Raw genomic sequence first — 19,352 nt, forward strand, 5'->3', positions numbered from 1 at the left:
CGGCTGCGTGCGATTTTGCGTACAGAGGAGCAAACATTTTCGCACACATGTGACATGCGTGGGCGAATGCGGGTGCAAACCAGTGACGCCATTCTCAACAAGACGAAAATTTCCGTTTTAAGAATACTGAGTTTTCGCGACGACCGCTGCTTACTGTGGCTATCGGTTCACCTCACACTGACACTGACGCTGGGACTGCAGAAAGCCGTCGCTGAGATCGTGAGTTCACAGATGTGCTCGAAAGTGATGGACAGAGCGAACATTTCATTTTCTTTTTAAGAATCGCAATTTCCATCACTCGAGTGCGGCCAAAGCAGTGGTGCAGCGTTTCTTTTCTTAAGATCTCGCAGCTGCTTGGAGGTATGTCGATCGTTTTAAGACGACAGAAAACTAGCGTCAGCGGTGCGTCAGTGGGAAGTCGGTGAAGTCGCCATCGGAGCCATAAGCCAGTAATTACGACATACGAATCACTCGCGCACCGCGCAGCTGTACGATAATGCTCGTGCGTGGGCCCGCATAGCTGAGTCGGTAGAGCGCTAGGTTTTCAACCAAAGGGTCCTGGGTTCAAGTCCCCTGTCTGGGCGAAAATTAATACACTTTCGTAACGGCTAATGGAAACCCTACAGAAAAGAGTGAGGCCACGCCGTTTTCTGCCATCAGATTGCTTCTAAAGATGGCGGTTTCAGTTGTCGGGAGTCGCTTCCGCCACCGGCAGTCGTGGCCGAGTGGTTAAGGCGTCTGACTTGAAATCAGATTCCCTCTGGGAGCGTAGGTTCGAGTCCTGCCGACTGCGAAAATTTTCTCGCTCTCAAAAGGCGGACGTTCAGCTGCATCCTAGCAGTTGCGTCACTACTAAACACGTGGGTCACCAGCAATGTGCAGTGCTATTTGATCCAGGGCGCAGCGTTACAGTCGCGCCCAGAAGCCGCAGCTCATCTCCGCGTCTCACAGCCGTCCACCTGGTGTTAGTACAAGTGTCGCCTCACTGGGCAGTGCAGATGTGTCCATTTTAGCTTGCAGGACGATGACCGTGTAGCAATTTATGAGCTAACGCAAGTCGTATGTTTTACCGTGTGTATCTGCTAGATACTGCCTCTCATACGGTGGAGAGACTCACTCCTTCTTGTGTCTCGTTCTCCGCACACGAGTTGCCCCTGGCATCGATATAGCACGGGTTTTCTAGCGTCAGCGAAGTCAATATTACACGAATCGAGTCGACATGTTTGCTTGTTACGATGACGGAAGAAGAAGAAATGTGTGTGGAACTTCACTGCATCGGCTGCTCGCCTTTCAGCGCCCCTGTGTCTTATCAGACGAAGGTGACTGTGAAATTGGCAACGAGGCAGAGGTTAACGAACACATGCAAATGGCAACCTTCGACGTCAGCCGAAATAGCTCAGTTGGGAGAGCGTTAGACTGAAGATCTAAAGGTCCCTGGTTCGATCCCGGGTTTCGGCAGGTATTCGTTTTGATGCGACGCCAATGGAATTACTCTGCGTTTGTGATAATGCAACTACCGCTGACAACAAAAATGACTCTCTCCTGTAGCTGTTCTGGTTGTCTAGTGCATGCCATAGAGGAACTCACTAGACAACTAACTCCCCTAGAAGCAAAAGAATTAAAAATATCCTACCGACTGCATTCCTTTTTTCTGTGTCAGGTGGTGAAGAACGTCTTCAACGGAACCGTGAAATGAGCGAAAGCGTGGGAAACATTGCATTCCGAAATGCTTGTGAATTTTCCAATTGCCCAGTGAGTGTCGACAAAACACGTAAATTCTCTGCTCCGACGTATGAGGCGTAACAACTAGTGCAATTTGTTGTTGCATCGTGTGCCAGCAGTCTTCGAGAGTGTGTTACGAGCTTAGCGTGATAAGTTTGTAGACAGCATGTAGGCGACGTTTTATTAGTAACGGCCCCATACAGCGATTGCACAACAGTAAAGGACATGAGTCAATGTATAGTTGTGCATTGTGGGAGGTTTTGCAGCCTCGTCTGAGCCCGGATAGCTCAGTTGGTAGAGCATTAGGCTTTTAACCTAAGGGTCCAGGGTTCAAGGCCCCGTCGAGGCGGAAATTTTAACACTTTGGTAGCGATTCGTCTGGTAGCGGTGGAAACGCTACGGAAAATAATGCAGTTACGCCGTTTACTGACACCACAGTGCTTTAAACGGTAGCAGTTGCATGTGTCGGGAGAACACCGCGCTAACGGCAGTCGTGGCCGAGTGGTTAAGGCGTCTGACTCGAAATCAGATTCCCTCTGGGAGCGTAGGTTCGAATCCTACCGGCTGCGTGCGATTTTGCGTACAGAGGAGCAAACATTTTCGCACACATGTGACATGCGTGGGCGAATGCGGGTGCAAACCAGTGACGCCATTCTCAACAAGACGAAAATTTCCGTTTTAAGAATACTGAGTTTTCGCGACGACCGCTGCTTACTGTGGCTATCGGTTCACCTCACACTGACACTGACGCTGGGACTGCAGAAAGCCGTCGCTGAGATCGTGAGTTCACAGATGTGCTCGAAAGTGATGGACAGAGCGAACATTTCATTTTCTTTTTAAGAATCGCAATTTCCATCACTCGAGTGCGGCCAAAGCAGTGGTGCAGCGTTTCTTTTCTTAAGATCTCGCAGCTGCTTGGAGGTATGTCGATCGTTTTAAGACGACAGAAAACTAGCGTCAGCTCGGTGCGTCAGTGGGAAGTCGGTGAAGTCGCCATCGGAGCATAAGCCAGTAATTACGACATACGAATCACTCGCGCACCGCGCAGCTGTACGATAATGCTCGTGCGTGGGCCCGCATAGCTGAGTCGGTAGAGCGCTAGGTTTTCAACCAAAGGGTCCTGGGTTCAAGTCCCTGTCTGGGCGAAAATTAATACACTTTCGTAACGGCTAATGGAAACCCTACAGAAAAGAGTGAGGCCACGCCGTTTTCTGCCATCAGATTGCTTCTAAAGATGGCGGTTTCAGTTGTCGGGAGTCGCTTCCGCCACCGGCAGTCGTGGCCGAGTGGTTAAGGCGTCTGACTTGAAATCAGATTCCCTCTGGGAGCGTAGGTTCGAGTCCTGCCGACTGCGAAAATTTTCTCGCTCTCAAAAGGCGGACGTTCAGCTGCATCCTAGCAGTTGCGTCACTACTAAACACGTGGGTCACCAGCAATGTGCAGTGCTATTTGATCCAGGGCGCAGCGTTACAGTCGCGCCCAGAAGCCGCAGCTCATCTCCGCGTCTCACAGCCGTCCACCTGGTGTTAGTACAAGTGTCGCCTCACTGGGCAGTGCAGATGTGTCCATTTTAGCTTGCAGACGATGACGTGTAGCAATTTATGAGCTAACGCAAGTCGTATGTTTTACCGTGTGTATCTGCTAGATACTGCCTCTCATACGGTGGAGAGACTCACTCCTTCTTGTGTCTCGTTCTCCGCACACGAGTTGCCCCTGGCATCGATATAGCACGGGTTTTCTAGCGTCAGCGAAGTCAATATTACACGAATCGAGTCGACATGTTTGCTTGTTACGATGACGGAAGAAGAAGAAATGTGTGTGGAACTTCACTGCATCGGCTGCTCGCCTTTCAGCGCCCCTGTGTCCTTATCAGACGAAGGTGGACTGTGAAATTGGCAACGAGGCAGAGGTTAACGAACACATGCAAATGGCAACCTTCGACGTCAGCCGAAATAGCTCAGTTGGGAGAGCGTTAGACTGAAGATCTAAAGGTCCCTGGTTCGATCCCGGGTTTCGGCAGGTATTCGTTTTGATGCGACGCCAATGGAATTACTCTGCGTTTGTGATAATGCAACTACCGCTGACAACAAAAATGACTCTCTCCTGTAGCTGTTCTGGTTGTCTAGTGCATGCCATAAGAGGAACTCACTAGACAACTAACTCCCCTAGAAGCAAAAGAATTAAAAATATCCTACCGACTGCATTCCTTTTTCTGTGTCAGGTGGTGAAGAACGTCTTCAACGGAACCGTGAAATGAGCGAAAGCGTGGGAAACATTGCATTCGAAATGCTTGTGAATTTTCCAATTGCCCAGTGAGTGTCGACAAAACACGTAAATTCTCTGCTCCGACGTATGAGGCGTAACAACTAGTGCAATTTGTTGTTGCATCGTGTGCCAGCAGTCTTCGAGAGTGTGTTACGAGCTTAGCGTGATAAGTTTGTAGACAGCATGTAGGCGACGTTTTATTAGTAACGGCCCCCATACAGCGATTGCACAACAGTAAAGGACATGAGTCAATGTATAGTTGTGCATTGTGGGAGGTTTTGCAGCCTCGTCTGAGCCCGGATAGCTCAGTTGGTAGAGCATTAGGCTTTTAACCTAAGGGTCCAGGGTTCAAGGCCCCGTCGAGGCGGAAATTTTAACACTTTGGTAGCGATTCGTCTGGTAGCGGTGGAAACGCTACGGAAAATAATGCAGTTACGCCGTTTACTGACACCACAGTGCTTTAAACGGTAGCAGTTGCATGTGTCGGGAGAACACCGCGCTAACGGCAGTCGTGGCCGAGTGGTTAAGGCGTCTGACTCGAAATCAGATTCCCTCTGGGAGCGTAGGTTCGAATCCTACCGGCTGCGTGCGATTTTGCGTACAGAGGAGCAAACATTTTCGCACACATGTGACATGCGTGGGCGAATGCGGGTGCAAACCAGTGACGCCATTCTCAACAAGACGAAAATTTCCGTTTTAAGAATACTGAGTTTTCGCGACGACCGCTGCTTACTGTGGCTATCGGTTCACCTCACACTGACACTGACGCTGGGACTGCAGAAAGCCGTCGCTGAGATCGTGAGTTCACAGATGTGCTCGAAAGTGATGGACAGAGCGAACATTTCATTTTCTTTTTAAGAATCGCAATTTCCATCACTCGAGTGCGGCCAAAGCAGTGGTGCAGCGTTTCTTTTCTTAAGATCTCGCAGCTGCTTGGAGGTATGTCGATCGTTTTAAGACGACAGAAAACTAGCGTCAGCGGTGCGTCAGTGGGAAGTCGGTGAAGTCGCCATCGGAGCCATAAGCCAGTAATTACGACATACGAATCACTCGCGCACCGCGCAGCTGTACGATAATGCTCGTGCGTGGGCCCGCATAGCTGAGTCGGTAGAGCGCTAGGTTTTCAACCAAAGGGTCCTGGGTTCAAGTCCCTGTCTGGGCGAAAATTAATACACTTTCGTAACGGCTAATGGAAACCCTACAGAAAAGAGTGAGGCCACGCCGTTTTCTGCCATCAGATTGCTTCTAAAGATGGCGGTTTCAGTTGTCGGGAGTCGCTTCCGCCACCGGCAGTCGTGGCCGAGTGGTTAAGGCGTCTGACTTGAAATCAGATTCCCTCTGGGAGCGTAGGTTCGAGTCCTGCCGACTGCGAAAATTTTCTCGCTCTCAAAAGGCGGACGTTCAGCTGCATCCTAGCAGTTGCGTCACTACTAAACACGTGGGTCACCAGCAATGTGCAGTGCTATTTGATCCAGGGCGCAGCGTTACAGTCGCGCCCAGAAGCCGCAGCTCATCTCCGCGTCTCACAGCCGTCCACCTGGTGTTAGTACAAGTGTCGCCTCACTGGGCAGTGCAGATGTGTCCATTTTAGCTTGCAGACGATGACGTGTAGCAATTTATGAGCTAACGCAAGTCGTATGTTTTACCGTGTGTATCTGCTAGATACTGCCTCTCATACGGTGGAGAGACTCACTCCTTCTTGTGTCTCGTTCTCCGCACACGAGTTGCCCCTGGCATCGATATAGCACGGGTTTTCTAGCGTCAGCGAAGTCAATATTACACGAATCGAGTCGACATGTTTGCTTGTTACGATGACGGAAGAAGAAGAAATGTGTGTGGAACTTCACTGCATCGGCTGCTCGCCTTTCAGCGCCCCTGTGTCTTATCAGACGAAGGTGACTGTGAAATTGGCAACGAGGCAGAGGTTAACGAACACATGCAAATGGCAACCTTCGACGTCAGCCGAAATAGCTCAGTTGGGAGAGCGTTAGACTGAAGATCTAAAGGTCCCTGGTTCGATCCCGGGTTTCGGCAGGTATTCGTTTTGATGCGACGCCAATGGAATTACTCTGCGTTTGTGATAATGCAACTACCGCTGACAACAAAAATGACTCTCTCCTGTAGCTGTTCTGGTTGTCTAGTGCATGCCATAAGAGGAACTCACTAGACAACTAACTCCCCTAGAAGCAAAAGAATTAAAAATATCCTACCGACTGCATTCCTTTTTCTGTGTCAGGTGGTGAAGAACGTCTTCAACGGAACCGTGAAATGAGCGAAAGCGTGGGAAACATTGCATTCGAAATGCTTGTGAATTTTCCAATTGCCCAGTGAGTGTCGACAAAACACGTAAATTCTCTGCTCCGACGTATGAGGCGTAACAACTAGTGCAATTTGTTGTTGCATCGTGTGCCAGCAGTCTTCGAGAGTGTGTTACGAGCTTAGCGTGATAAGTTTGTAGACAGCATGTAGGCGACGTTTTATTAGTAACGGCCCCATACAGCGATTGCACAACAGTAAAGGACATGAGTCAATGTATAGTTGTGCATTGTGGGAGGTTTTGCAGCCTCGTCTGAGCCCGGATAGCTCAGTTGGTAGAGCATTAGGCTTTTAACCTAAGGGTCCAGGGTTCAAGGCCCCGTCGAGGCGGAAATTTTAACACTTTGGTAGCGATTCGTCTGGTAGCGGTGGAAACGCTACGGAAAATAATGCAGTTACGCCGTTTACTGACACCACAGTGCTTTAAACGGTAGCAGTTGCATGTGTCGGGAGAACACCGCGCTAACGGCAGTCGTGGCCGAGTGGTTAAGGCGTCTGACTCGAAATCAGATTCCCTCTGGGAGCGTAGGTTCGAATCCTACCGGCTGCGTGCGATTTTGCGTACAGAGGAGCAAACATTTTCGCACACATGTGACATGCGTGGGCGAATGCGGGTGCAAACCAGTGACGCCATTCTCAACAAGACGAAAATTTCCGTTTTAAGAATACTGAGTTTTCGCGACGACCGCTGCTTACTGTGGCTATCGGTTCACCTCACACTGACACTGACGCTGGGACTGCAGAAAGCCGTCGCTGAGATCGTGAGTTCACAGATGTGCTCGAAAGTGATGGACAGAGCGAACATCTCATTTTCTTTTTAAGAATCGCAATTTCCATCACTCGAGTGCGGCCAAAGCAGTGGTGCAGCGTTTCTTTTCTTAAGATCTCGCAGCTGCTTGGAGGTATGTCGATCGTTTTAAGACGACAGAAAACTAGCGTCAGCGGTGCGTCAGTGGGAAGTCGGTGAAGTCGCCATCGGAGCCATAAGCCAGTAATTACGACATACGAATCACTCGCGCACCGCGCAGCTGTACGATAATGCTCGTGCGTGGGCCCGCATAGCTGAGTCGGTAGAGCGCTAGGTTTTCAACCAAAGGGTCCTGGGTTCAAGTCCCTGTCTGGGCGAAAATTAATACACTTTCGTAACGGCTAATGGAAACCCTACAGAAAAGAGTGAGGCCACGCCGTTTTCTGCCATCAGATTGCTTCTAAAGATGGCGGTTTCAGTTGTCGGGAGTCGCTTCCGCCACCGGCAGTCGTGGCCGAGTGGTTAAGGCGTCTGACTTGAAATCAGATTCCCTCTGGGAGCGTAGGTTCGAGTCCTGCCGACTGCGAAAATTTTCTCGCTCTCAAAAGGCGGACGTTCAGCTGCATCCTAGCAGTTGCGTCACTACTAAACACGTGGGTCACCAGCAATGTGCAGTGCTATTTGATCCAGGGCGCAGCGTTACAGTCGCGCCCAGAAGCCGCAGCTCATCTCCGCGTCTCACAGCCGTCCACCTGGTGTTAGTACAAGTGTCGCCTCACTGGGCAGTGCAGATGTGTCCATTTTAGCTTGCAGACGATGACGTGTAGCAATTTATGAGCTAACGCAAGTCGTATGTTTTACCGTGTGTATCTGCTAGATACTGCCTCTCATACGGTGGAGAGACTCACTCCTTCTTGTGTCTCGTTCTCCGCACACGAGTTGCCCCTGGCATCGATATAGCACGGGTTTTCTAGCGTCAGCGAAGTCAATATTACACGAATCGAGTCGACATGTTTGCTTGTTACGATGACGGAAGAAGAAGAAATGTGTGTGGAACTTCACTGCATCGGCTGCTCGCCTTTCAGCGCCCCTGTGTCTTATCAGACGAAGGTGACTGTGAAATTGGCAACGAGGCAGAGGTTAACGAACACATGCAAATGGCAACCTTCGACGTCAGCCGAAATAGCTCAGTTGGGAGAGCGTTAGACTGAAGATCTAAAGGTCCCTGGTTCGATCCCGGGTTTCGGCAGGTATTCGTTTTGATGCGACGCCAATGGAATTACTCTGCGTTTGTGATAATGCAACTACCGCTGACAACAAAAATGACTCTCTCCTGTAGCTGTTCTGGTTGTCTAGTGCATGCCATAAGAGGAACTCACTAGACAACTAACTCCCCTAGAAGCAAAAGAATTAAAAATATCCTACCGACTGCATTCCTTTTTCTGTGTCAGGTGGTGAAGAACGTCTTCAACGGAACCGTGAAATGAGCGAAAGCGTGGGAAACATTGCATTCGAAATGCTTGTGAATTTTCCAATTGCCCAGTGAGTGTCGACAAAACACGTAAATTCTCTGCTCCGACGTATGAGGCGTAACAACTAGTGCAATTTGTTGTTGCATCGTGTGCCAGCAGTCTTCGAGAGTGTGTTACGAGCTTAGCGTGATAAGTTTGTAGACAGCATGTAGGCGACGTTTTATTAGTAACGGCCCCATACAGCGATTGCACAACAGTAAAGGACATGAGTCAATGTATAGTTGTGCATTGTGGGAGGTTTTGCAGCCTCGTCTGAGCCCGGATAGCTCAGTTGGTAGAGCATTAGGCTTTTAACCTAAGGGTCCAGGGTTCAAGGCCCCGTCGAGGCGGAAATTTTAACACTTTGGTAGCGATTCGTCTGGTAGCGGTGGAAACGCTACGGAAAATAATGCAGTTACGCCGTTTACTGACACCACAGTGCTTTAAACGGTAGCAGTTGCATGTGTCGGGAGAACACCGCGCTAACGGCAGTCGTGGCCGAGTGGTTAAGGCGTCTGACTCGAAATCAGATTCCCTCTGGGAGCGTAGGTTCGAATCCTACCGGCTGCGTGCGATTTTGCGTACAGAGGAGCAAACATTTTCGCACACATGTGACATGCGTGGGCGAATGCGGGTGCAAACCAGTGACGCCATTCTCAACAAGACGAAAATTTCCGTTTTAAGAATACTGAGTTTTCGCGACGACCGCTGCTTACTGTGGCTATCGGTTCACCTCACACTGACACTGACGCTGGGACTGCAGAAAGCCGTCGCTGAGATCGTGAGTTCACAGATGTGCTCGAAAGTGATGGACAGAGCGAACATCTCATTTTCTTTTTAAGAATCGCAATTTCCATCACTCGAGTGCGGCCAAAGCAGTGGTGCAGCGTTTCTTTTCTTAAGATCTCGCAGCTGCTTGGAGGTATGTCGATCGTTTTAAGACGACAGAAAACTAGCGTCAGCGGTGCGTCAGTGGGAAGTCGGTGAAGTCGCCATCGGAGCCATAAGCCAGTAATTACGACATACGAATCACTCGCGCACCGCGCAGCTGTACGATAATGCTCGTGCGTGGGCCCGCATAGCTGAGTCGGTAGAGCGCTAGGTTTTCAACCAAAGGGTCCTGGGTTCAAGTCCCTGTCTGGGCGAAAATTAATACACTTTCGTAACGGCTAATGGAAACCCTACAGAAAAGAGTGAGGCCACGCCGTTTTCTGCCATCAGATTGCTTCTAAAGATGGCGGTTTCAGTTGTCGGGAGTCGCTTCCGCCACCGGCAGTCGTGGCCGAGTGGTTAAGGCGTCTGACTTGAAATCAGATTCCCTCTGGGAGCGTAGGTTCGAGTCCTGCCGACTGCGAAAATTTTCTCGCTCTCAAAAGGCGGACGTTCAGCTGCATCCTAGCAGTTGCGTCACTACTAAACACGTGGGTCACCAGCAATGTGCAGTGCTATTTGATCCAGGGCGCAGCGTTACAGTCGCGCCCAGAAGCCGCAGCTCATCTCCGCGTCTCACAGCCGTCCACCTGGTGTTAGTACAAGTGTCGCCTCACTGGGCAGTGCAGATGTGTCCATTTTAGCTTGCAGACGATGACGTGTAGCAATTTATGAGCTAACGCAAGTCGTATGTTTTACCGTGTGTATCTGCTAGATACTGCCTCTCATACGGTGGAGAGACTCACTCCTTCTTGTGTCTCGTTCTCCGCACACGAGTTGCCCCTGGCATCGATATAGCACGGGTTTTCTAGCGTCAGCGAAGTCAATATTACACGAATCGAGTCGACATGTTTGCTTGTTACGATGACGGAAGAAGAAGAAATGTGTGTGGAACTTCACTGCATCGGCTGCTCGCCTTTCAGCGCCCCTGTGTCTTATCAGACGAAGGTGACTGTGAAATTGGCAACGAGGCAGAGGTTAACGAACACATGCAAATGGCAACCTTCGACGTCAGCCGAAATAGCTCAGTTGGGAGAGCGTTAGACTGAAGATCTAAAGGTCCCTGGTTCGATCCCGGGTTTCGGCAGGTATTCGTTTTGATGCGACGCCAATGGAATTACTCTGCGTTTGTGATAATGCAACTACCGCTGACAACAAAAATGACTCTCTCCTGTAGCTGTTCTGGTTGTCTAGTGCATGCCATAAGAGGAACTCACTAGACAACTAACTCCCCTAGAAGCAAAAGAATTAAAAATATCCTACCGACTGCATTCCTTTTTCTGTGTCAGGTGGTGAAGAACGTCTTCAACGGAACCGTGAAATGAGCGAAAGCGTGGGAAACATTGCATTCGAAATGCTTGTGAATTTTCCAATTGCCCAGTGAGTGTCGACAAAACACGTAAATTCTCTGCTCCGACGTATGAGGCGTAACAACTAGTGCAATTTGTTGTTGCATCGTGTGCCAGCAGTCTTCGAGAGTGTGTTACGAGCTTAGCGTGATAAGTTTGTAGACAGCATGTAGGCGACGTTTTATTAGTAACGGCCCCATACAGCGATTGCACAACAGTAAAGGACATGAGTCAATGTATAGTTGTGCATTGTGGGAGGTTTTGCAGCCTCGTCTGAGCCCGGATAGCTCAGTTGGTAGAGCATTAGGCTTTTAACCTAAGGGTCCAGGGTTCAAGGCCCCGTCGAGGCGGAAATTTTAACACTTTGGTAGCGATTCGTCTGGTAGCGGTGGAAACGCTACGGAAAATAATGCAGTTACGCCGTTTACTGACACCACAGTGCTTTAAACGGTAGCAGTTGCATGTGTCGGGAGAACACCGCGCTAACGGCAGTCGTGGCCGAGTGGTTAAGGCGTCTGACTCGAAATCAGATTCCCTCTGGGAGCGTAGGTTCGAATCCTACCGGCTGCGTGCGATTTTGCGTACAGAGGAGCAAACATTTTCGCACACATGTGACATGCGTGGGCGAATGCGGGTGCAAACCAGTGACGCCATTCTCAACAAGACGAAAATTTCCGTTTTAAGAATACTGAGTTTTCGCGACGACCGCTGCTTACTGTGGCTATCGGTTCACCTCACACTGACACTGACGCTGGGACTGCAGAAAGCCGTCGCTGAGATCGTGAGTTCACAGATGTGCTCGAAAGTGATGGACAGAGCGAACATCTCATTTTCTTTTTAAGAATCGCAATTTCCATCACTCGAGTGCGGCCAAAGCAGTGGTGCAGCGTTTCTTTTCTTAAGATCTCGCAGCTGCTTGGAGGTATGTCGATCGTTTTAAGACGACAGAAAACTAGCGTCAGCGGTGCGTCAGTGGGAAGTCGGTGAAGTCGCCATCGGAGCCATAAGCCAGTAATTACGACATACGAATCACTCGCGCACCGCGCAGCTGTACGATAATGCTCGTGCGTGGGCCCGCATAGCTGAGTCGGTAGAGCGCTAGGTTTTCAACCAAAGGGTCCTGGGTTCAAGTCCCTGTCTGGGCGAAAATTAATACACTTTCGTAACGGCTAATGGAAACCCTACAGAAAAGAGTGAGGCCACGCCGTTTTCTGCCATCAGATTGCTTCTAAAGATGGCGGTTTCAGTTGTCGGGAGTCGCTTCCGCCACCGGCAGTCGTGGCCGAGTGGTTAAGGCGTCTGACTTGAAATCAGATTCCCTCTGGGAGCGTAGGTTCGAGTCCTGCCGACTGCGAAAATTTTCTCGCTCTCAAAAGGCGGACGTTCAGCTGCATCCTAGCAGTTGCGTCACTACTAAACACGTGGGTCACCAGCAATGTGCAGTGCTATTTGATCCAGGGCGCAGCGTTACAGTCGCGCCCAGAAGCCGCAGCTCATCTCCGCGTCTCACAGCCGTCCACCTGGTGTTAGTACAAGTGTCGCCTCACTGGGCAGTGCAGATGTGTCCATTTTAGCTTGCAGACGATGACGTGTAGCAATTTATGAGCTAACGCAAGTCGTATGTTTTACCGTGTGTATCTGCTAGATACTGCCTCTCATACGGTGGAGAGACTCACTCCTTCTTGTGTCTCGTTCTCCGCACACGAGTTGCCCCTGGCATCGATATAGCACGGGTTTTCTAGCGTCAGCGAAGTCAATATTACACGAATCGAGTCGACATGTTTGCTTGTTACGATGACGGAAGAAGAAGAAATGTGTGTGGAACTTCACTGCATCGGCTGCTCGCCTTTCAGCGCCCCTGTGTCTTATCAGACGAAGGTGACTGTGAAATTGGCAACGAGGCAGAGGTTAACGAACACATGCAAATGGCAACCTTCGACGTCAGCCGAAATAGCTCAGTTGGGAGAGCGTTAGACTGAAGATCTAAAGGTCCCTGGTTCGATCCCGGGTTTCGGCAGGTATTCGTTTTGATGCGACGCCAATGGAATTACTCTGCGTTTGTGATAATGCAACTACCGCTGACAACAAAAATGACTCTCTCCTGTAGCTGTTCTGGTTGTCTAGTGCATGCCATAAGAGGAACTCACTAGACAACTAACTCCCCTAGAAGCAAAAGAATTAAAAATATCCTACCGACTGCATTCCTTTTTCTGTGTCAGGTGGTGAAGAACGTCTTCAACGGAACCGTGAAATGAGCGAAAGCGTGGGAAACATTGCATTCGAAATGCTTGTGAATTTTCCAATTGCCCAGTGAGTGTCGACAAAACACGTAAATTCTCTGCTCCGACGTATGAGGCGTAACAACTAGTGCAATTTGTTGTTGCATCGTGTGCCAGCAGTCTTCGAGAGTGTGTTACGAGCTTAGCGTGATAAGTTTGTAGACAGCATGTAGGCGACGTTTTATTAGTAACGGCCCCATACAGCGATTGCACAACAGTAAAGGACATGAGTCAATGTATAGTTGTGCATTGTGGGAGGTTTTGCAGCCTCGTCTGAGCCCGGATAGCTCAGTTGGTAGAGCATTAGGCTTTTAACCTAAGGGTCCAGGGTTCAAGGCCCCGTCGAGGCGGAAATTTTAACACTTTGGTAGCGATTCGTCTGGTAGCGGTGGAAACGCTACGGAAAATAATGCAGTTACGCCGTTTACTGACACCACAGTGCTTTAAACGGTAGCAGTTGCATGTGTCGGGAGAACACCGCGCTAACGGCAGTCGTGGCCGAGTGGTTAAGGCGTCTGACTCGAAATCAGATTCCCTCTGGGAGCGTAGGTTCGAATCCTACCGGCTGCGTGCGATTTTGCGTACAGAGGAGCAAACATTTTCGCACACATGTGACATGCGTGGGCGAATGCGGGTGCAAACCAGTGACGCCATTCTCAACAAGACGAAAATTTCCGTTTTAAGAATACTGAGTTTTCGCGACGACCGCTGCTTACTGTGGCTATCGGTTCACCTCACACTGACACTGACGCTGGGACTGCAGAAAGCCGTCGCTGAGATCGTGAGTTCACAGATGTGCTCGAAAGTGATGGACAGAGCGAACATTTCATTTTCTTTTTAAGAATCGCAATTTCCATCACTCGAGTGCGGCCAAAGCAGTGGTGCAGCGTTTCTTTTCTTAAGATCTCGCAGCTGCTTGGAGGTATGTCGATCGTTTTAAGACGACAGAAAACTAGCGTCAGCGGTGCGTCAGTGGGAAGTCGGTGAAGTCGCCATCGGAGCCATAAGCCAGTAATTACGACATACGAATCACTCGCGCACCGCGCAGCTGTACGATAATGCTCGTGCGTGGGCCCGCATAGCTGAGTCGGTAGAGCGCTAGGTTTTCAACCAAAGGGTCCTGGGTTCAAGTCCCTGTCTGGGCGAAAATTAATACACTTTCGTAACGGCTAATGGAAACCCTACAGAAAAGAGTGAGGCCACGCCGTTTTCTGCCATCAGATTGCTTCTAAAGATGGCGGTTTCAGTTGTCGGGAGTCGCTTCCGCCACCGGCAGTCGTGGCCGAGTGGTTAAGGCGTCTGACTTGAAATCAGATTCCCTCTGGGAGCGTAGGTTCGAGTCCTGCCGACTGCGAAAATTTTCTCGCTCTCAAAAGGCGGACGTTCAGCTGCATCCTAGCAGTTGCGTCACTACTAAACACGTGGGTCACCAGCAATGTGCAGTGCTATTTGATCCAGGGCGCAGCGTTACAGTCGCGCCCAGAAGCCGCAGCTCATCTCCGCGTCTCACAGCCGTCCACCTGGTGTTAGTACAAGTGTCGCCTCACTGGGCAGTGCAGATGTGTCCATTTTAGCTTGCAGACGATGACGTGTAGCAATTTATGAGCTAACGCAAGTCGTATGTTTTACCGTGTGTATCTGCTAGATACTGCCTCTCATACGGTGGAGAGACTCACTCCTTCTTGTGTCTCGTTCTCCGCACACGAGTTGCCCCTGGCATCGATATAGCACGGGTTTTCTAGCGTCAGCGAAGTCAATATTACACGAATCGAGTCGACATGTTTGCTTGTTACGATGACGGAAGAAGAAGAAATGTGTGTGGAACTTCACTGCATCGGCTGCTCGCCTTTCAGCGCCCCTGTGTCTTATCAGACGAAGGTGACTGTGAAATTGGCAACGAGGCAGAGGTTAACGAACACATGCAAATGGCAACCTTCGACGTCAGCCGAAATAGCTCAGTTGGGAGAGCGTTAGACTGAAGATCTAAAGGTCTCTGGTTCGATCCCGGGTTTCGGCAGGTATTCGTTTTGATGCGACGCCAATGGAATTACTCTGCGTTTGTGATAATGCAACTACCGCTGACAACAAAAATGACTCTCTCCTGTAGCTGTTCTGGTTGTCTAGTGCATGCCATAAGAGGAACTCACTAGACAACTAACTCCCCTAGAAGCAAAAGAATTAAAAATATCCTACCGACTGCATTCCTTTTTCTGTGTCAGGTGGTGAAGAACGTCTTCAACGGAACCGTGAAATGAGCGAAAGCGTGGGAAACATTGCATTCGAAATGCTTGTGAATTTTCCAATTGCCCAGTGAGTGTCGACAAAACACGTAAATTCTCTGCTCCGACGTATGAGGCGTAACAACTAGTGCAATTTGTTGTTGCATCGTGTGCCAGCAGTCTTCGAGAGTGTGTTACGAGCTTAGCGTGATAAGTTTGTAGACAGCATGTAGGCGACGTTTTATTAGTAACGGCCCCATACAGCGATTGCACAACAGTAAAGGACATGAGTCAATGTATAGTTGTGCATTGTGGGAGGTTTTGCAGCCTCGTCTGAGCCCGGATAGCTCAGTTGGTAGAGCATTAGGCTTTTAACCTAAGGGTCCAGGGTTCAAGGCCCCGTCGAGGCGGAAATTTTAACACTTTGGTAGCGATTCGTCTGGTAGCGGTGGAAACGCTACGGAAAATAATGCAGTTACGCCGTTTACTGACACCACAGTGCTTTAAACGGTAGCAGTTGCATGTGTCGGGAGAACACCGCGCTAACGGCAGTCGTGGCCGAGTGGTTAAGGCGTCTGACTCGAAATCAGATTCCCTCTGGGAGCGTAGGTTCGAATCCTACCGGCTGCGTGCGATTTAGCGTACAGAGGAGCAAACATTTTCGCACACATGTGACATGCGTGGGCGAATGCGGGTGCAAACCAGTGACGCCATTCTCAACAAGACGAAAATTTCCGTTTTAAGAATACTGAGTTTTCGCGACGACCGCTGCTTACTGTGGCTATCGGTTCACCTCACACTGACACTGACGCTGGGACTGCAGAAAGCCGTCGCTGAGATCGTGAGTTCACAGATGTGCTCGAAAGTGATGGACAGAGCGAACATCTCATTTTCTTTTTAAGAATCGCAATTTCCATCACTCGAGTGCGGCCAAAGCAGTGGTGCAGCGTTTCTTTTCTTAAGATCTCGCAGCTGCTTGGAGGTATGTCGATCGTTTTAAGACGACAGAAAACTAGCGTCAGCGGTGCGTCAGTGGGAAGTCGGTGAAGTCGCCATCGGAGCCATAAGCCAGTAATTACGACATACGAATCACTCGCGCACCGCGCAGCTGTACGATAATGCTCGTGCGTGGGCCCGCATAGCTGAGTCGGTAGAGCGCTAGGTTTTCAACCAAAGGGTCCTGGGTTCAAGTCCCTGTCTGGGCGAAAATTAATACACTTTCGTAACGGCTAATGGAAACCCTACAGAAAAGAGTGAGGCCACGCCGTTTTCTGCCATCAGATTGCTTCTAAAGATGGCGGTTTCAGTTGTCGGGAGTCGCTTCCGCCACCGGCAGTCGTGGCCGAGTGGTTAAGGCGTCTGACTTGAAATCAGATTCCCTCTGGGAGCGTAGGTTCGAGTCCTGCCGACTGCGAAAATTTTCTCGCTCTCAAAAGGCGGACGTTCAGCTGCATCCTAGCAGTTGCGTCACTACTAAACACGTGGGTCACCAGCAATGTGCAGTGCTATTTGATCCAGGGCGCAGCGTTACAGTCGCGCCCAGAAGCCGCAGCTCATCTCCGCGTCTCACAGCCGTCCACCTGGTGTTAGTACAAGTGTCGCCTCACTGGGCAGTGCAGATGTGTCCATTTTAGCTTGCAGACGATGACGTGTAGCAATTTATGAGCTAACGCAAGTCGTATGTTTTACCGTGTGTATCTGCTAGATACTGCCTCTCATACGGTGGAGAGACTCACTCCTTCTTGTGTCTCGTTCTCCGCACACGAGTTGCCCCTGGCATCGATATAGCACGGGTTTTCTAGCGTCAGCGAAGTCAATATTACACGAATCGAGTCGACATGTTTGCTTGTTACGATGACGGAAGAAGAAGAAATGTGTGTGGAACTTCACTGCATCGGCTGCTCGCCTTTCAGCGCCCCTGTGTCTTATCAGACGAAGGTGACTGTGAAATTGGCAACGAGGCAGAGGTTAACGAACACATGCAAATGGCAACCTTCGACGTCAGCCGAAATAGCTCAGTTGGGAGAGCGTTAGACTGAAGATCTAAAGGTCCCTGGTTCGATCCCGGGTTTCGGCAGGTATTCGTTTTGATGCGACGCCAATGGAATTACTCTGCGTTTGTGATAATGCAACTACCGCTGACAACAAAAATGACTCTCTCCTGTAGCTGTTCTGGTTGTCTAGTGCATGCCATAAGAGGAACTCACTAGACAACTAACTCCCCTAGAAGCAAAAGAATTAAAAATATCCTACCGACTGCATTCCTTTTTCTGTGTCAGGTGGTGAAGAACGTCTTCAACGGAACCGTGAAATGAGCGAAAGCGTGGGAAACATTGCATTCGAAATGCTTGTGAATTTTCCAATTGCCCAGTGAGTGTCGACAAAACACGTAAATTCTCTGCTCCGACGTATGAGGCGTAACAACTAGTGCAATTTGTTGTTGCATCGTGTGCCAGCAGTCTTCGAGAGTGTGTTACGAGCTTAGCGTGATAAGTTTGTAGACAGCATGTAGGCGACGTTTTATTAGTAACGGCCCCATACAGCGATTGCACAACAGTAAAGGACATGAGTCAATGTATAGTTGTGCATTGTGGGAGGTTTTGCAGCCTCGTCTGAGCCCGGATAGCTCAGTTGGTAGAGCATTAGGCTTTTAACCTAAGGGTCCAGGGTTCAAGGCCCCGTCGAGGCGGAAATTTTAACACTTTGGTAGCGATTCGTCTGGTAGCGGTGGAAACGCTACGGAAAATAATGCAGTTACGCCGTTTACTGACACCACAGTGCTTTAAACGGTAGCAGTTGCATGTGTCGGGAGAACACCGCGCTAACGGCAGTCGTGGCCGAGTTTAAGTGTGGCTCTAGCTGCCGTCGCGTACGGACGTACTTGCCGCCGCTCCGTGTAAACAGCGCTTACGCTAGTACTTATCGTGTCGTGTGTACTGCTTTCTGTTCTGTGTTTAAATTGAGATCTGTTCTACACCAGTTTTGTGTACTGGTTACGTCTTCGGATATTCGTCGCTCTAGGGATTTTCGGTTTTGACCGTAATCCGACCGGTGCTGCACGACATGGCTTCCTCCATCAGGAAGAACACCCTGGTTTTTTCGTTTGAAAAGGAAACTCGCCGGGTTCAACCGTCTGCTCTCGAGGTTCACGAATGGCTCACAGAGGTAATTGGCATTAACCCGGATTCTGTTCATACTACCCAGCTTGATTCCGACAACTACTGTGTGTTTGTTAAGTTCTTTAATCCGTTAATGGTTGATAAAATTCGCGATAAGTTTGGCAACCAAGTCGAGTTTATCCATAGGGACGGCACTAGTAGTATGGTTTCTATCAAAAGGGCTGATACTACATATCGGACTGTTCGAGTTCTTAATTTACCAATTGAACTAGAAAACGAAAAAATTAAGGTTGCTCTGTCTCAATATGGGGATGTAAAAGAAATCATTAATGAACGCTGGTCGCCGCATTATAAACTCCAGTGCTTTAATGGAATAAGGTCGGTTGAAATGGAAGTTAAGACTAATATCCCGTCACATATCTCCGTTGAAGGTCACAAGGCTCATATTGTTTATACTGGACAAATCCCTACATGTCACGTCTGCAATGAGTCAGGTCATTTTCGGCAGGATTGTCCCCGCCGTGTGTTTGTCTTAAAAACGAACCTCATGCAGCGACGTAAATTGACACTCAGTGACGTTATGGCAAACGGTACACCTGTCCAACCTGTAGATGATGTCGCTAAGGAAAGTTCATCTGACTTTCCTTGCAGTGTCACTGATTTTCCACCTATCGTAGCCCCGACGAATCTCGAATCTGTTCCCCCTGACAGGGATGTACAGAATAAAAAACGGCCACTGGAGCGAAGCGATGATCATTCAGGAGATGAATTATCTCGCACCTCTCCCACAATCAGAAAACCACGTCCTTCAGCCGACGGAGATTTAGTAGAAGCCGATTGTATGCAGATCGATCCTGCAGTACCACCTGCCACCAACAAATCGGATGTGGAAAC

The 19,352-nt window shown here is 49.6% G+C and overlaps 31 non-coding genes across 31 annotated transcripts; all 31 read left to right on the plus strand.

The window, feature by feature from the left end:
• Positions 1–711: 711 nt before the first annotated feature.
• On the plus strand, positions 712–793 carry Trnas-uga (transfer RNA serine (anticodon UGA)). The gene has a single exon. It is a non-coding gene; the product is annotated as a tRNA-Ser (tRNA).
• A 592-nt stretch (positions 794–1,385) lies between these two features.
• On the plus strand, positions 1,386–1,458 carry Trnaf-gaa (transfer RNA phenylalanine (anticodon GAA)). Its single transcript has one exon. It is a non-coding gene; the product is annotated as a tRNA-Phe (tRNA).
• A 540-nt stretch (positions 1,459–1,998) lies between these two features.
• Trnak-uuu (transfer RNA lysine (anticodon UUU)) lies at positions 1,999–2,071 on the plus strand. Its single transcript has one exon. It is a non-coding gene; the product is annotated as a tRNA-Lys (tRNA).
• A 138-nt stretch (positions 2,072–2,209) lies between these two features.
• On the plus strand, positions 2,210–2,291 carry Trnas-cga (transfer RNA serine (anticodon CGA)). Its single transcript has one exon. It is a non-coding gene; the product is annotated as a tRNA-Ser (tRNA).
• A 703-nt stretch (positions 2,292–2,994) lies between these two features.
• Trnas-uga (transfer RNA serine (anticodon UGA)) lies at positions 2,995–3,076 on the plus strand. Its single transcript has one exon. It is a non-coding gene; the product is annotated as a tRNA-Ser (tRNA).
• Positions 3,077–3,668: 592 nt separating this feature from the next.
• Trnaf-gaa (transfer RNA phenylalanine (anticodon GAA)) lies at positions 3,669–3,741 on the plus strand. Its single transcript has one exon. It is a non-coding gene; the product is annotated as a tRNA-Phe (tRNA).
• A 540-nt stretch (positions 3,742–4,281) lies between these two features.
• Trnak-uuu (transfer RNA lysine (anticodon UUU)) lies at positions 4,282–4,354 on the plus strand. Its single transcript has one exon. It is a non-coding gene; the product is annotated as a tRNA-Lys (tRNA).
• Positions 4,355–4,492: 138 nt separating this feature from the next.
• On the plus strand, positions 4,493–4,574 carry Trnas-cga (transfer RNA serine (anticodon CGA)). Its single transcript has one exon. It is a non-coding gene; the product is annotated as a tRNA-Ser (tRNA).
• A 702-nt stretch (positions 4,575–5,276) lies between these two features.
• On the plus strand, positions 5,277–5,358 carry Trnas-uga (transfer RNA serine (anticodon UGA)). The gene has a single exon. It is a non-coding gene; the product is annotated as a tRNA-Ser (tRNA).
• Positions 5,359–5,948: 590 nt separating this feature from the next.
• Positions 5,949–6,021, plus strand: Trnaf-gaa (transfer RNA phenylalanine (anticodon GAA)). Its single transcript has one exon. It is a non-coding gene; the product is annotated as a tRNA-Phe (tRNA).
• A 539-nt stretch (positions 6,022–6,560) lies between these two features.
• Positions 6,561–6,633, plus strand: Trnak-uuu (transfer RNA lysine (anticodon UUU)). The gene has a single exon. It is a non-coding gene; the product is annotated as a tRNA-Lys (tRNA).
• A 138-nt stretch (positions 6,634–6,771) lies between these two features.
• Positions 6,772–6,853, plus strand: Trnas-cga (transfer RNA serine (anticodon CGA)). Its single transcript has one exon. It is a non-coding gene; the product is annotated as a tRNA-Ser (tRNA).
• A 702-nt stretch (positions 6,854–7,555) lies between these two features.
• Trnas-uga (transfer RNA serine (anticodon UGA)) lies at positions 7,556–7,637 on the plus strand. The gene has a single exon. It is a non-coding gene; the product is annotated as a tRNA-Ser (tRNA).
• A 590-nt stretch (positions 7,638–8,227) lies between these two features.
• Trnaf-gaa (transfer RNA phenylalanine (anticodon GAA)) lies at positions 8,228–8,300 on the plus strand. Its single transcript has one exon. It is a non-coding gene; the product is annotated as a tRNA-Phe (tRNA).
• A 539-nt stretch (positions 8,301–8,839) lies between these two features.
• Trnak-uuu (transfer RNA lysine (anticodon UUU)) lies at positions 8,840–8,912 on the plus strand. The gene has a single exon. It is a non-coding gene; the product is annotated as a tRNA-Lys (tRNA).
• Positions 8,913–9,050: 138 nt separating this feature from the next.
• On the plus strand, positions 9,051–9,132 carry Trnas-cga (transfer RNA serine (anticodon CGA)). The gene has a single exon. It is a non-coding gene; the product is annotated as a tRNA-Ser (tRNA).
• Positions 9,133–9,834: 702 nt separating this feature from the next.
• Trnas-uga (transfer RNA serine (anticodon UGA)) lies at positions 9,835–9,916 on the plus strand. Its single transcript has one exon. It is a non-coding gene; the product is annotated as a tRNA-Ser (tRNA).
• A 590-nt stretch (positions 9,917–10,506) lies between these two features.
• On the plus strand, positions 10,507–10,579 carry Trnaf-gaa (transfer RNA phenylalanine (anticodon GAA)). Its single transcript has one exon. It is a non-coding gene; the product is annotated as a tRNA-Phe (tRNA).
• Positions 10,580–11,118: 539 nt separating this feature from the next.
• Trnak-uuu (transfer RNA lysine (anticodon UUU)) lies at positions 11,119–11,191 on the plus strand. The gene has a single exon. It is a non-coding gene; the product is annotated as a tRNA-Lys (tRNA).
• A 138-nt stretch (positions 11,192–11,329) lies between these two features.
• On the plus strand, positions 11,330–11,411 carry Trnas-cga (transfer RNA serine (anticodon CGA)). The gene has a single exon. It is a non-coding gene; the product is annotated as a tRNA-Ser (tRNA).
• Positions 11,412–12,113: 702 nt separating this feature from the next.
• On the plus strand, positions 12,114–12,195 carry Trnas-uga (transfer RNA serine (anticodon UGA)). The gene has a single exon. It is a non-coding gene; the product is annotated as a tRNA-Ser (tRNA).
• Positions 12,196–12,785: 590 nt separating this feature from the next.
• Trnaf-gaa (transfer RNA phenylalanine (anticodon GAA)) lies at positions 12,786–12,858 on the plus strand. The gene has a single exon. It is a non-coding gene; the product is annotated as a tRNA-Phe (tRNA).
• A 539-nt stretch (positions 12,859–13,397) lies between these two features.
• On the plus strand, positions 13,398–13,470 carry Trnak-uuu (transfer RNA lysine (anticodon UUU)). Its single transcript has one exon. It is a non-coding gene; the product is annotated as a tRNA-Lys (tRNA).
• Positions 13,471–13,608: 138 nt separating this feature from the next.
• On the plus strand, positions 13,609–13,690 carry Trnas-cga (transfer RNA serine (anticodon CGA)). The gene has a single exon. It is a non-coding gene; the product is annotated as a tRNA-Ser (tRNA).
• Positions 13,691–14,392: 702 nt separating this feature from the next.
• On the plus strand, positions 14,393–14,474 carry Trnas-uga (transfer RNA serine (anticodon UGA)). The gene has a single exon. It is a non-coding gene; the product is annotated as a tRNA-Ser (tRNA).
• Positions 14,475–15,064: 590 nt separating this feature from the next.
• Trnaf-gaa (transfer RNA phenylalanine (anticodon GAA)) lies at positions 15,065–15,137 on the plus strand. Its single transcript has one exon. It is a non-coding gene; the product is annotated as a tRNA-Phe (tRNA).
• A 539-nt stretch (positions 15,138–15,676) lies between these two features.
• Positions 15,677–15,749, plus strand: Trnak-uuu (transfer RNA lysine (anticodon UUU)). The gene has a single exon. It is a non-coding gene; the product is annotated as a tRNA-Lys (tRNA).
• A 138-nt stretch (positions 15,750–15,887) lies between these two features.
• On the plus strand, positions 15,888–15,969 carry Trnas-cga (transfer RNA serine (anticodon CGA)). Its single transcript has one exon. It is a non-coding gene; the product is annotated as a tRNA-Ser (tRNA).
• A 702-nt stretch (positions 15,970–16,671) lies between these two features.
• On the plus strand, positions 16,672–16,753 carry Trnas-uga (transfer RNA serine (anticodon UGA)). The gene has a single exon. It is a non-coding gene; the product is annotated as a tRNA-Ser (tRNA).
• Positions 16,754–17,343: 590 nt separating this feature from the next.
• Positions 17,344–17,416, plus strand: Trnaf-gaa (transfer RNA phenylalanine (anticodon GAA)). The gene has a single exon. It is a non-coding gene; the product is annotated as a tRNA-Phe (tRNA).
• A 539-nt stretch (positions 17,417–17,955) lies between these two features.
• Trnak-uuu (transfer RNA lysine (anticodon UUU)) lies at positions 17,956–18,028 on the plus strand. The gene has a single exon. It is a non-coding gene; the product is annotated as a tRNA-Lys (tRNA).
• The last annotated feature ends 1,324 nt before the right edge of the window (positions 18,029–19,352 follow it).

Source organism: Schistocerca serialis, unplaced genomic scaffold (genome assembly GCF_023864345.2).
Source record: "Schistocerca serialis cubense isolate TAMUIC-IGC-003099 unplaced genomic scaffold, iqSchSeri2.2 HiC_scaffold_1368, whole genome shotgun sequence".
NCBI classification, from domain to species: domain Eukaryota; kingdom Metazoa; phylum Arthropoda; class Insecta; order Orthoptera; family Acrididae; genus Schistocerca; species Schistocerca serialis.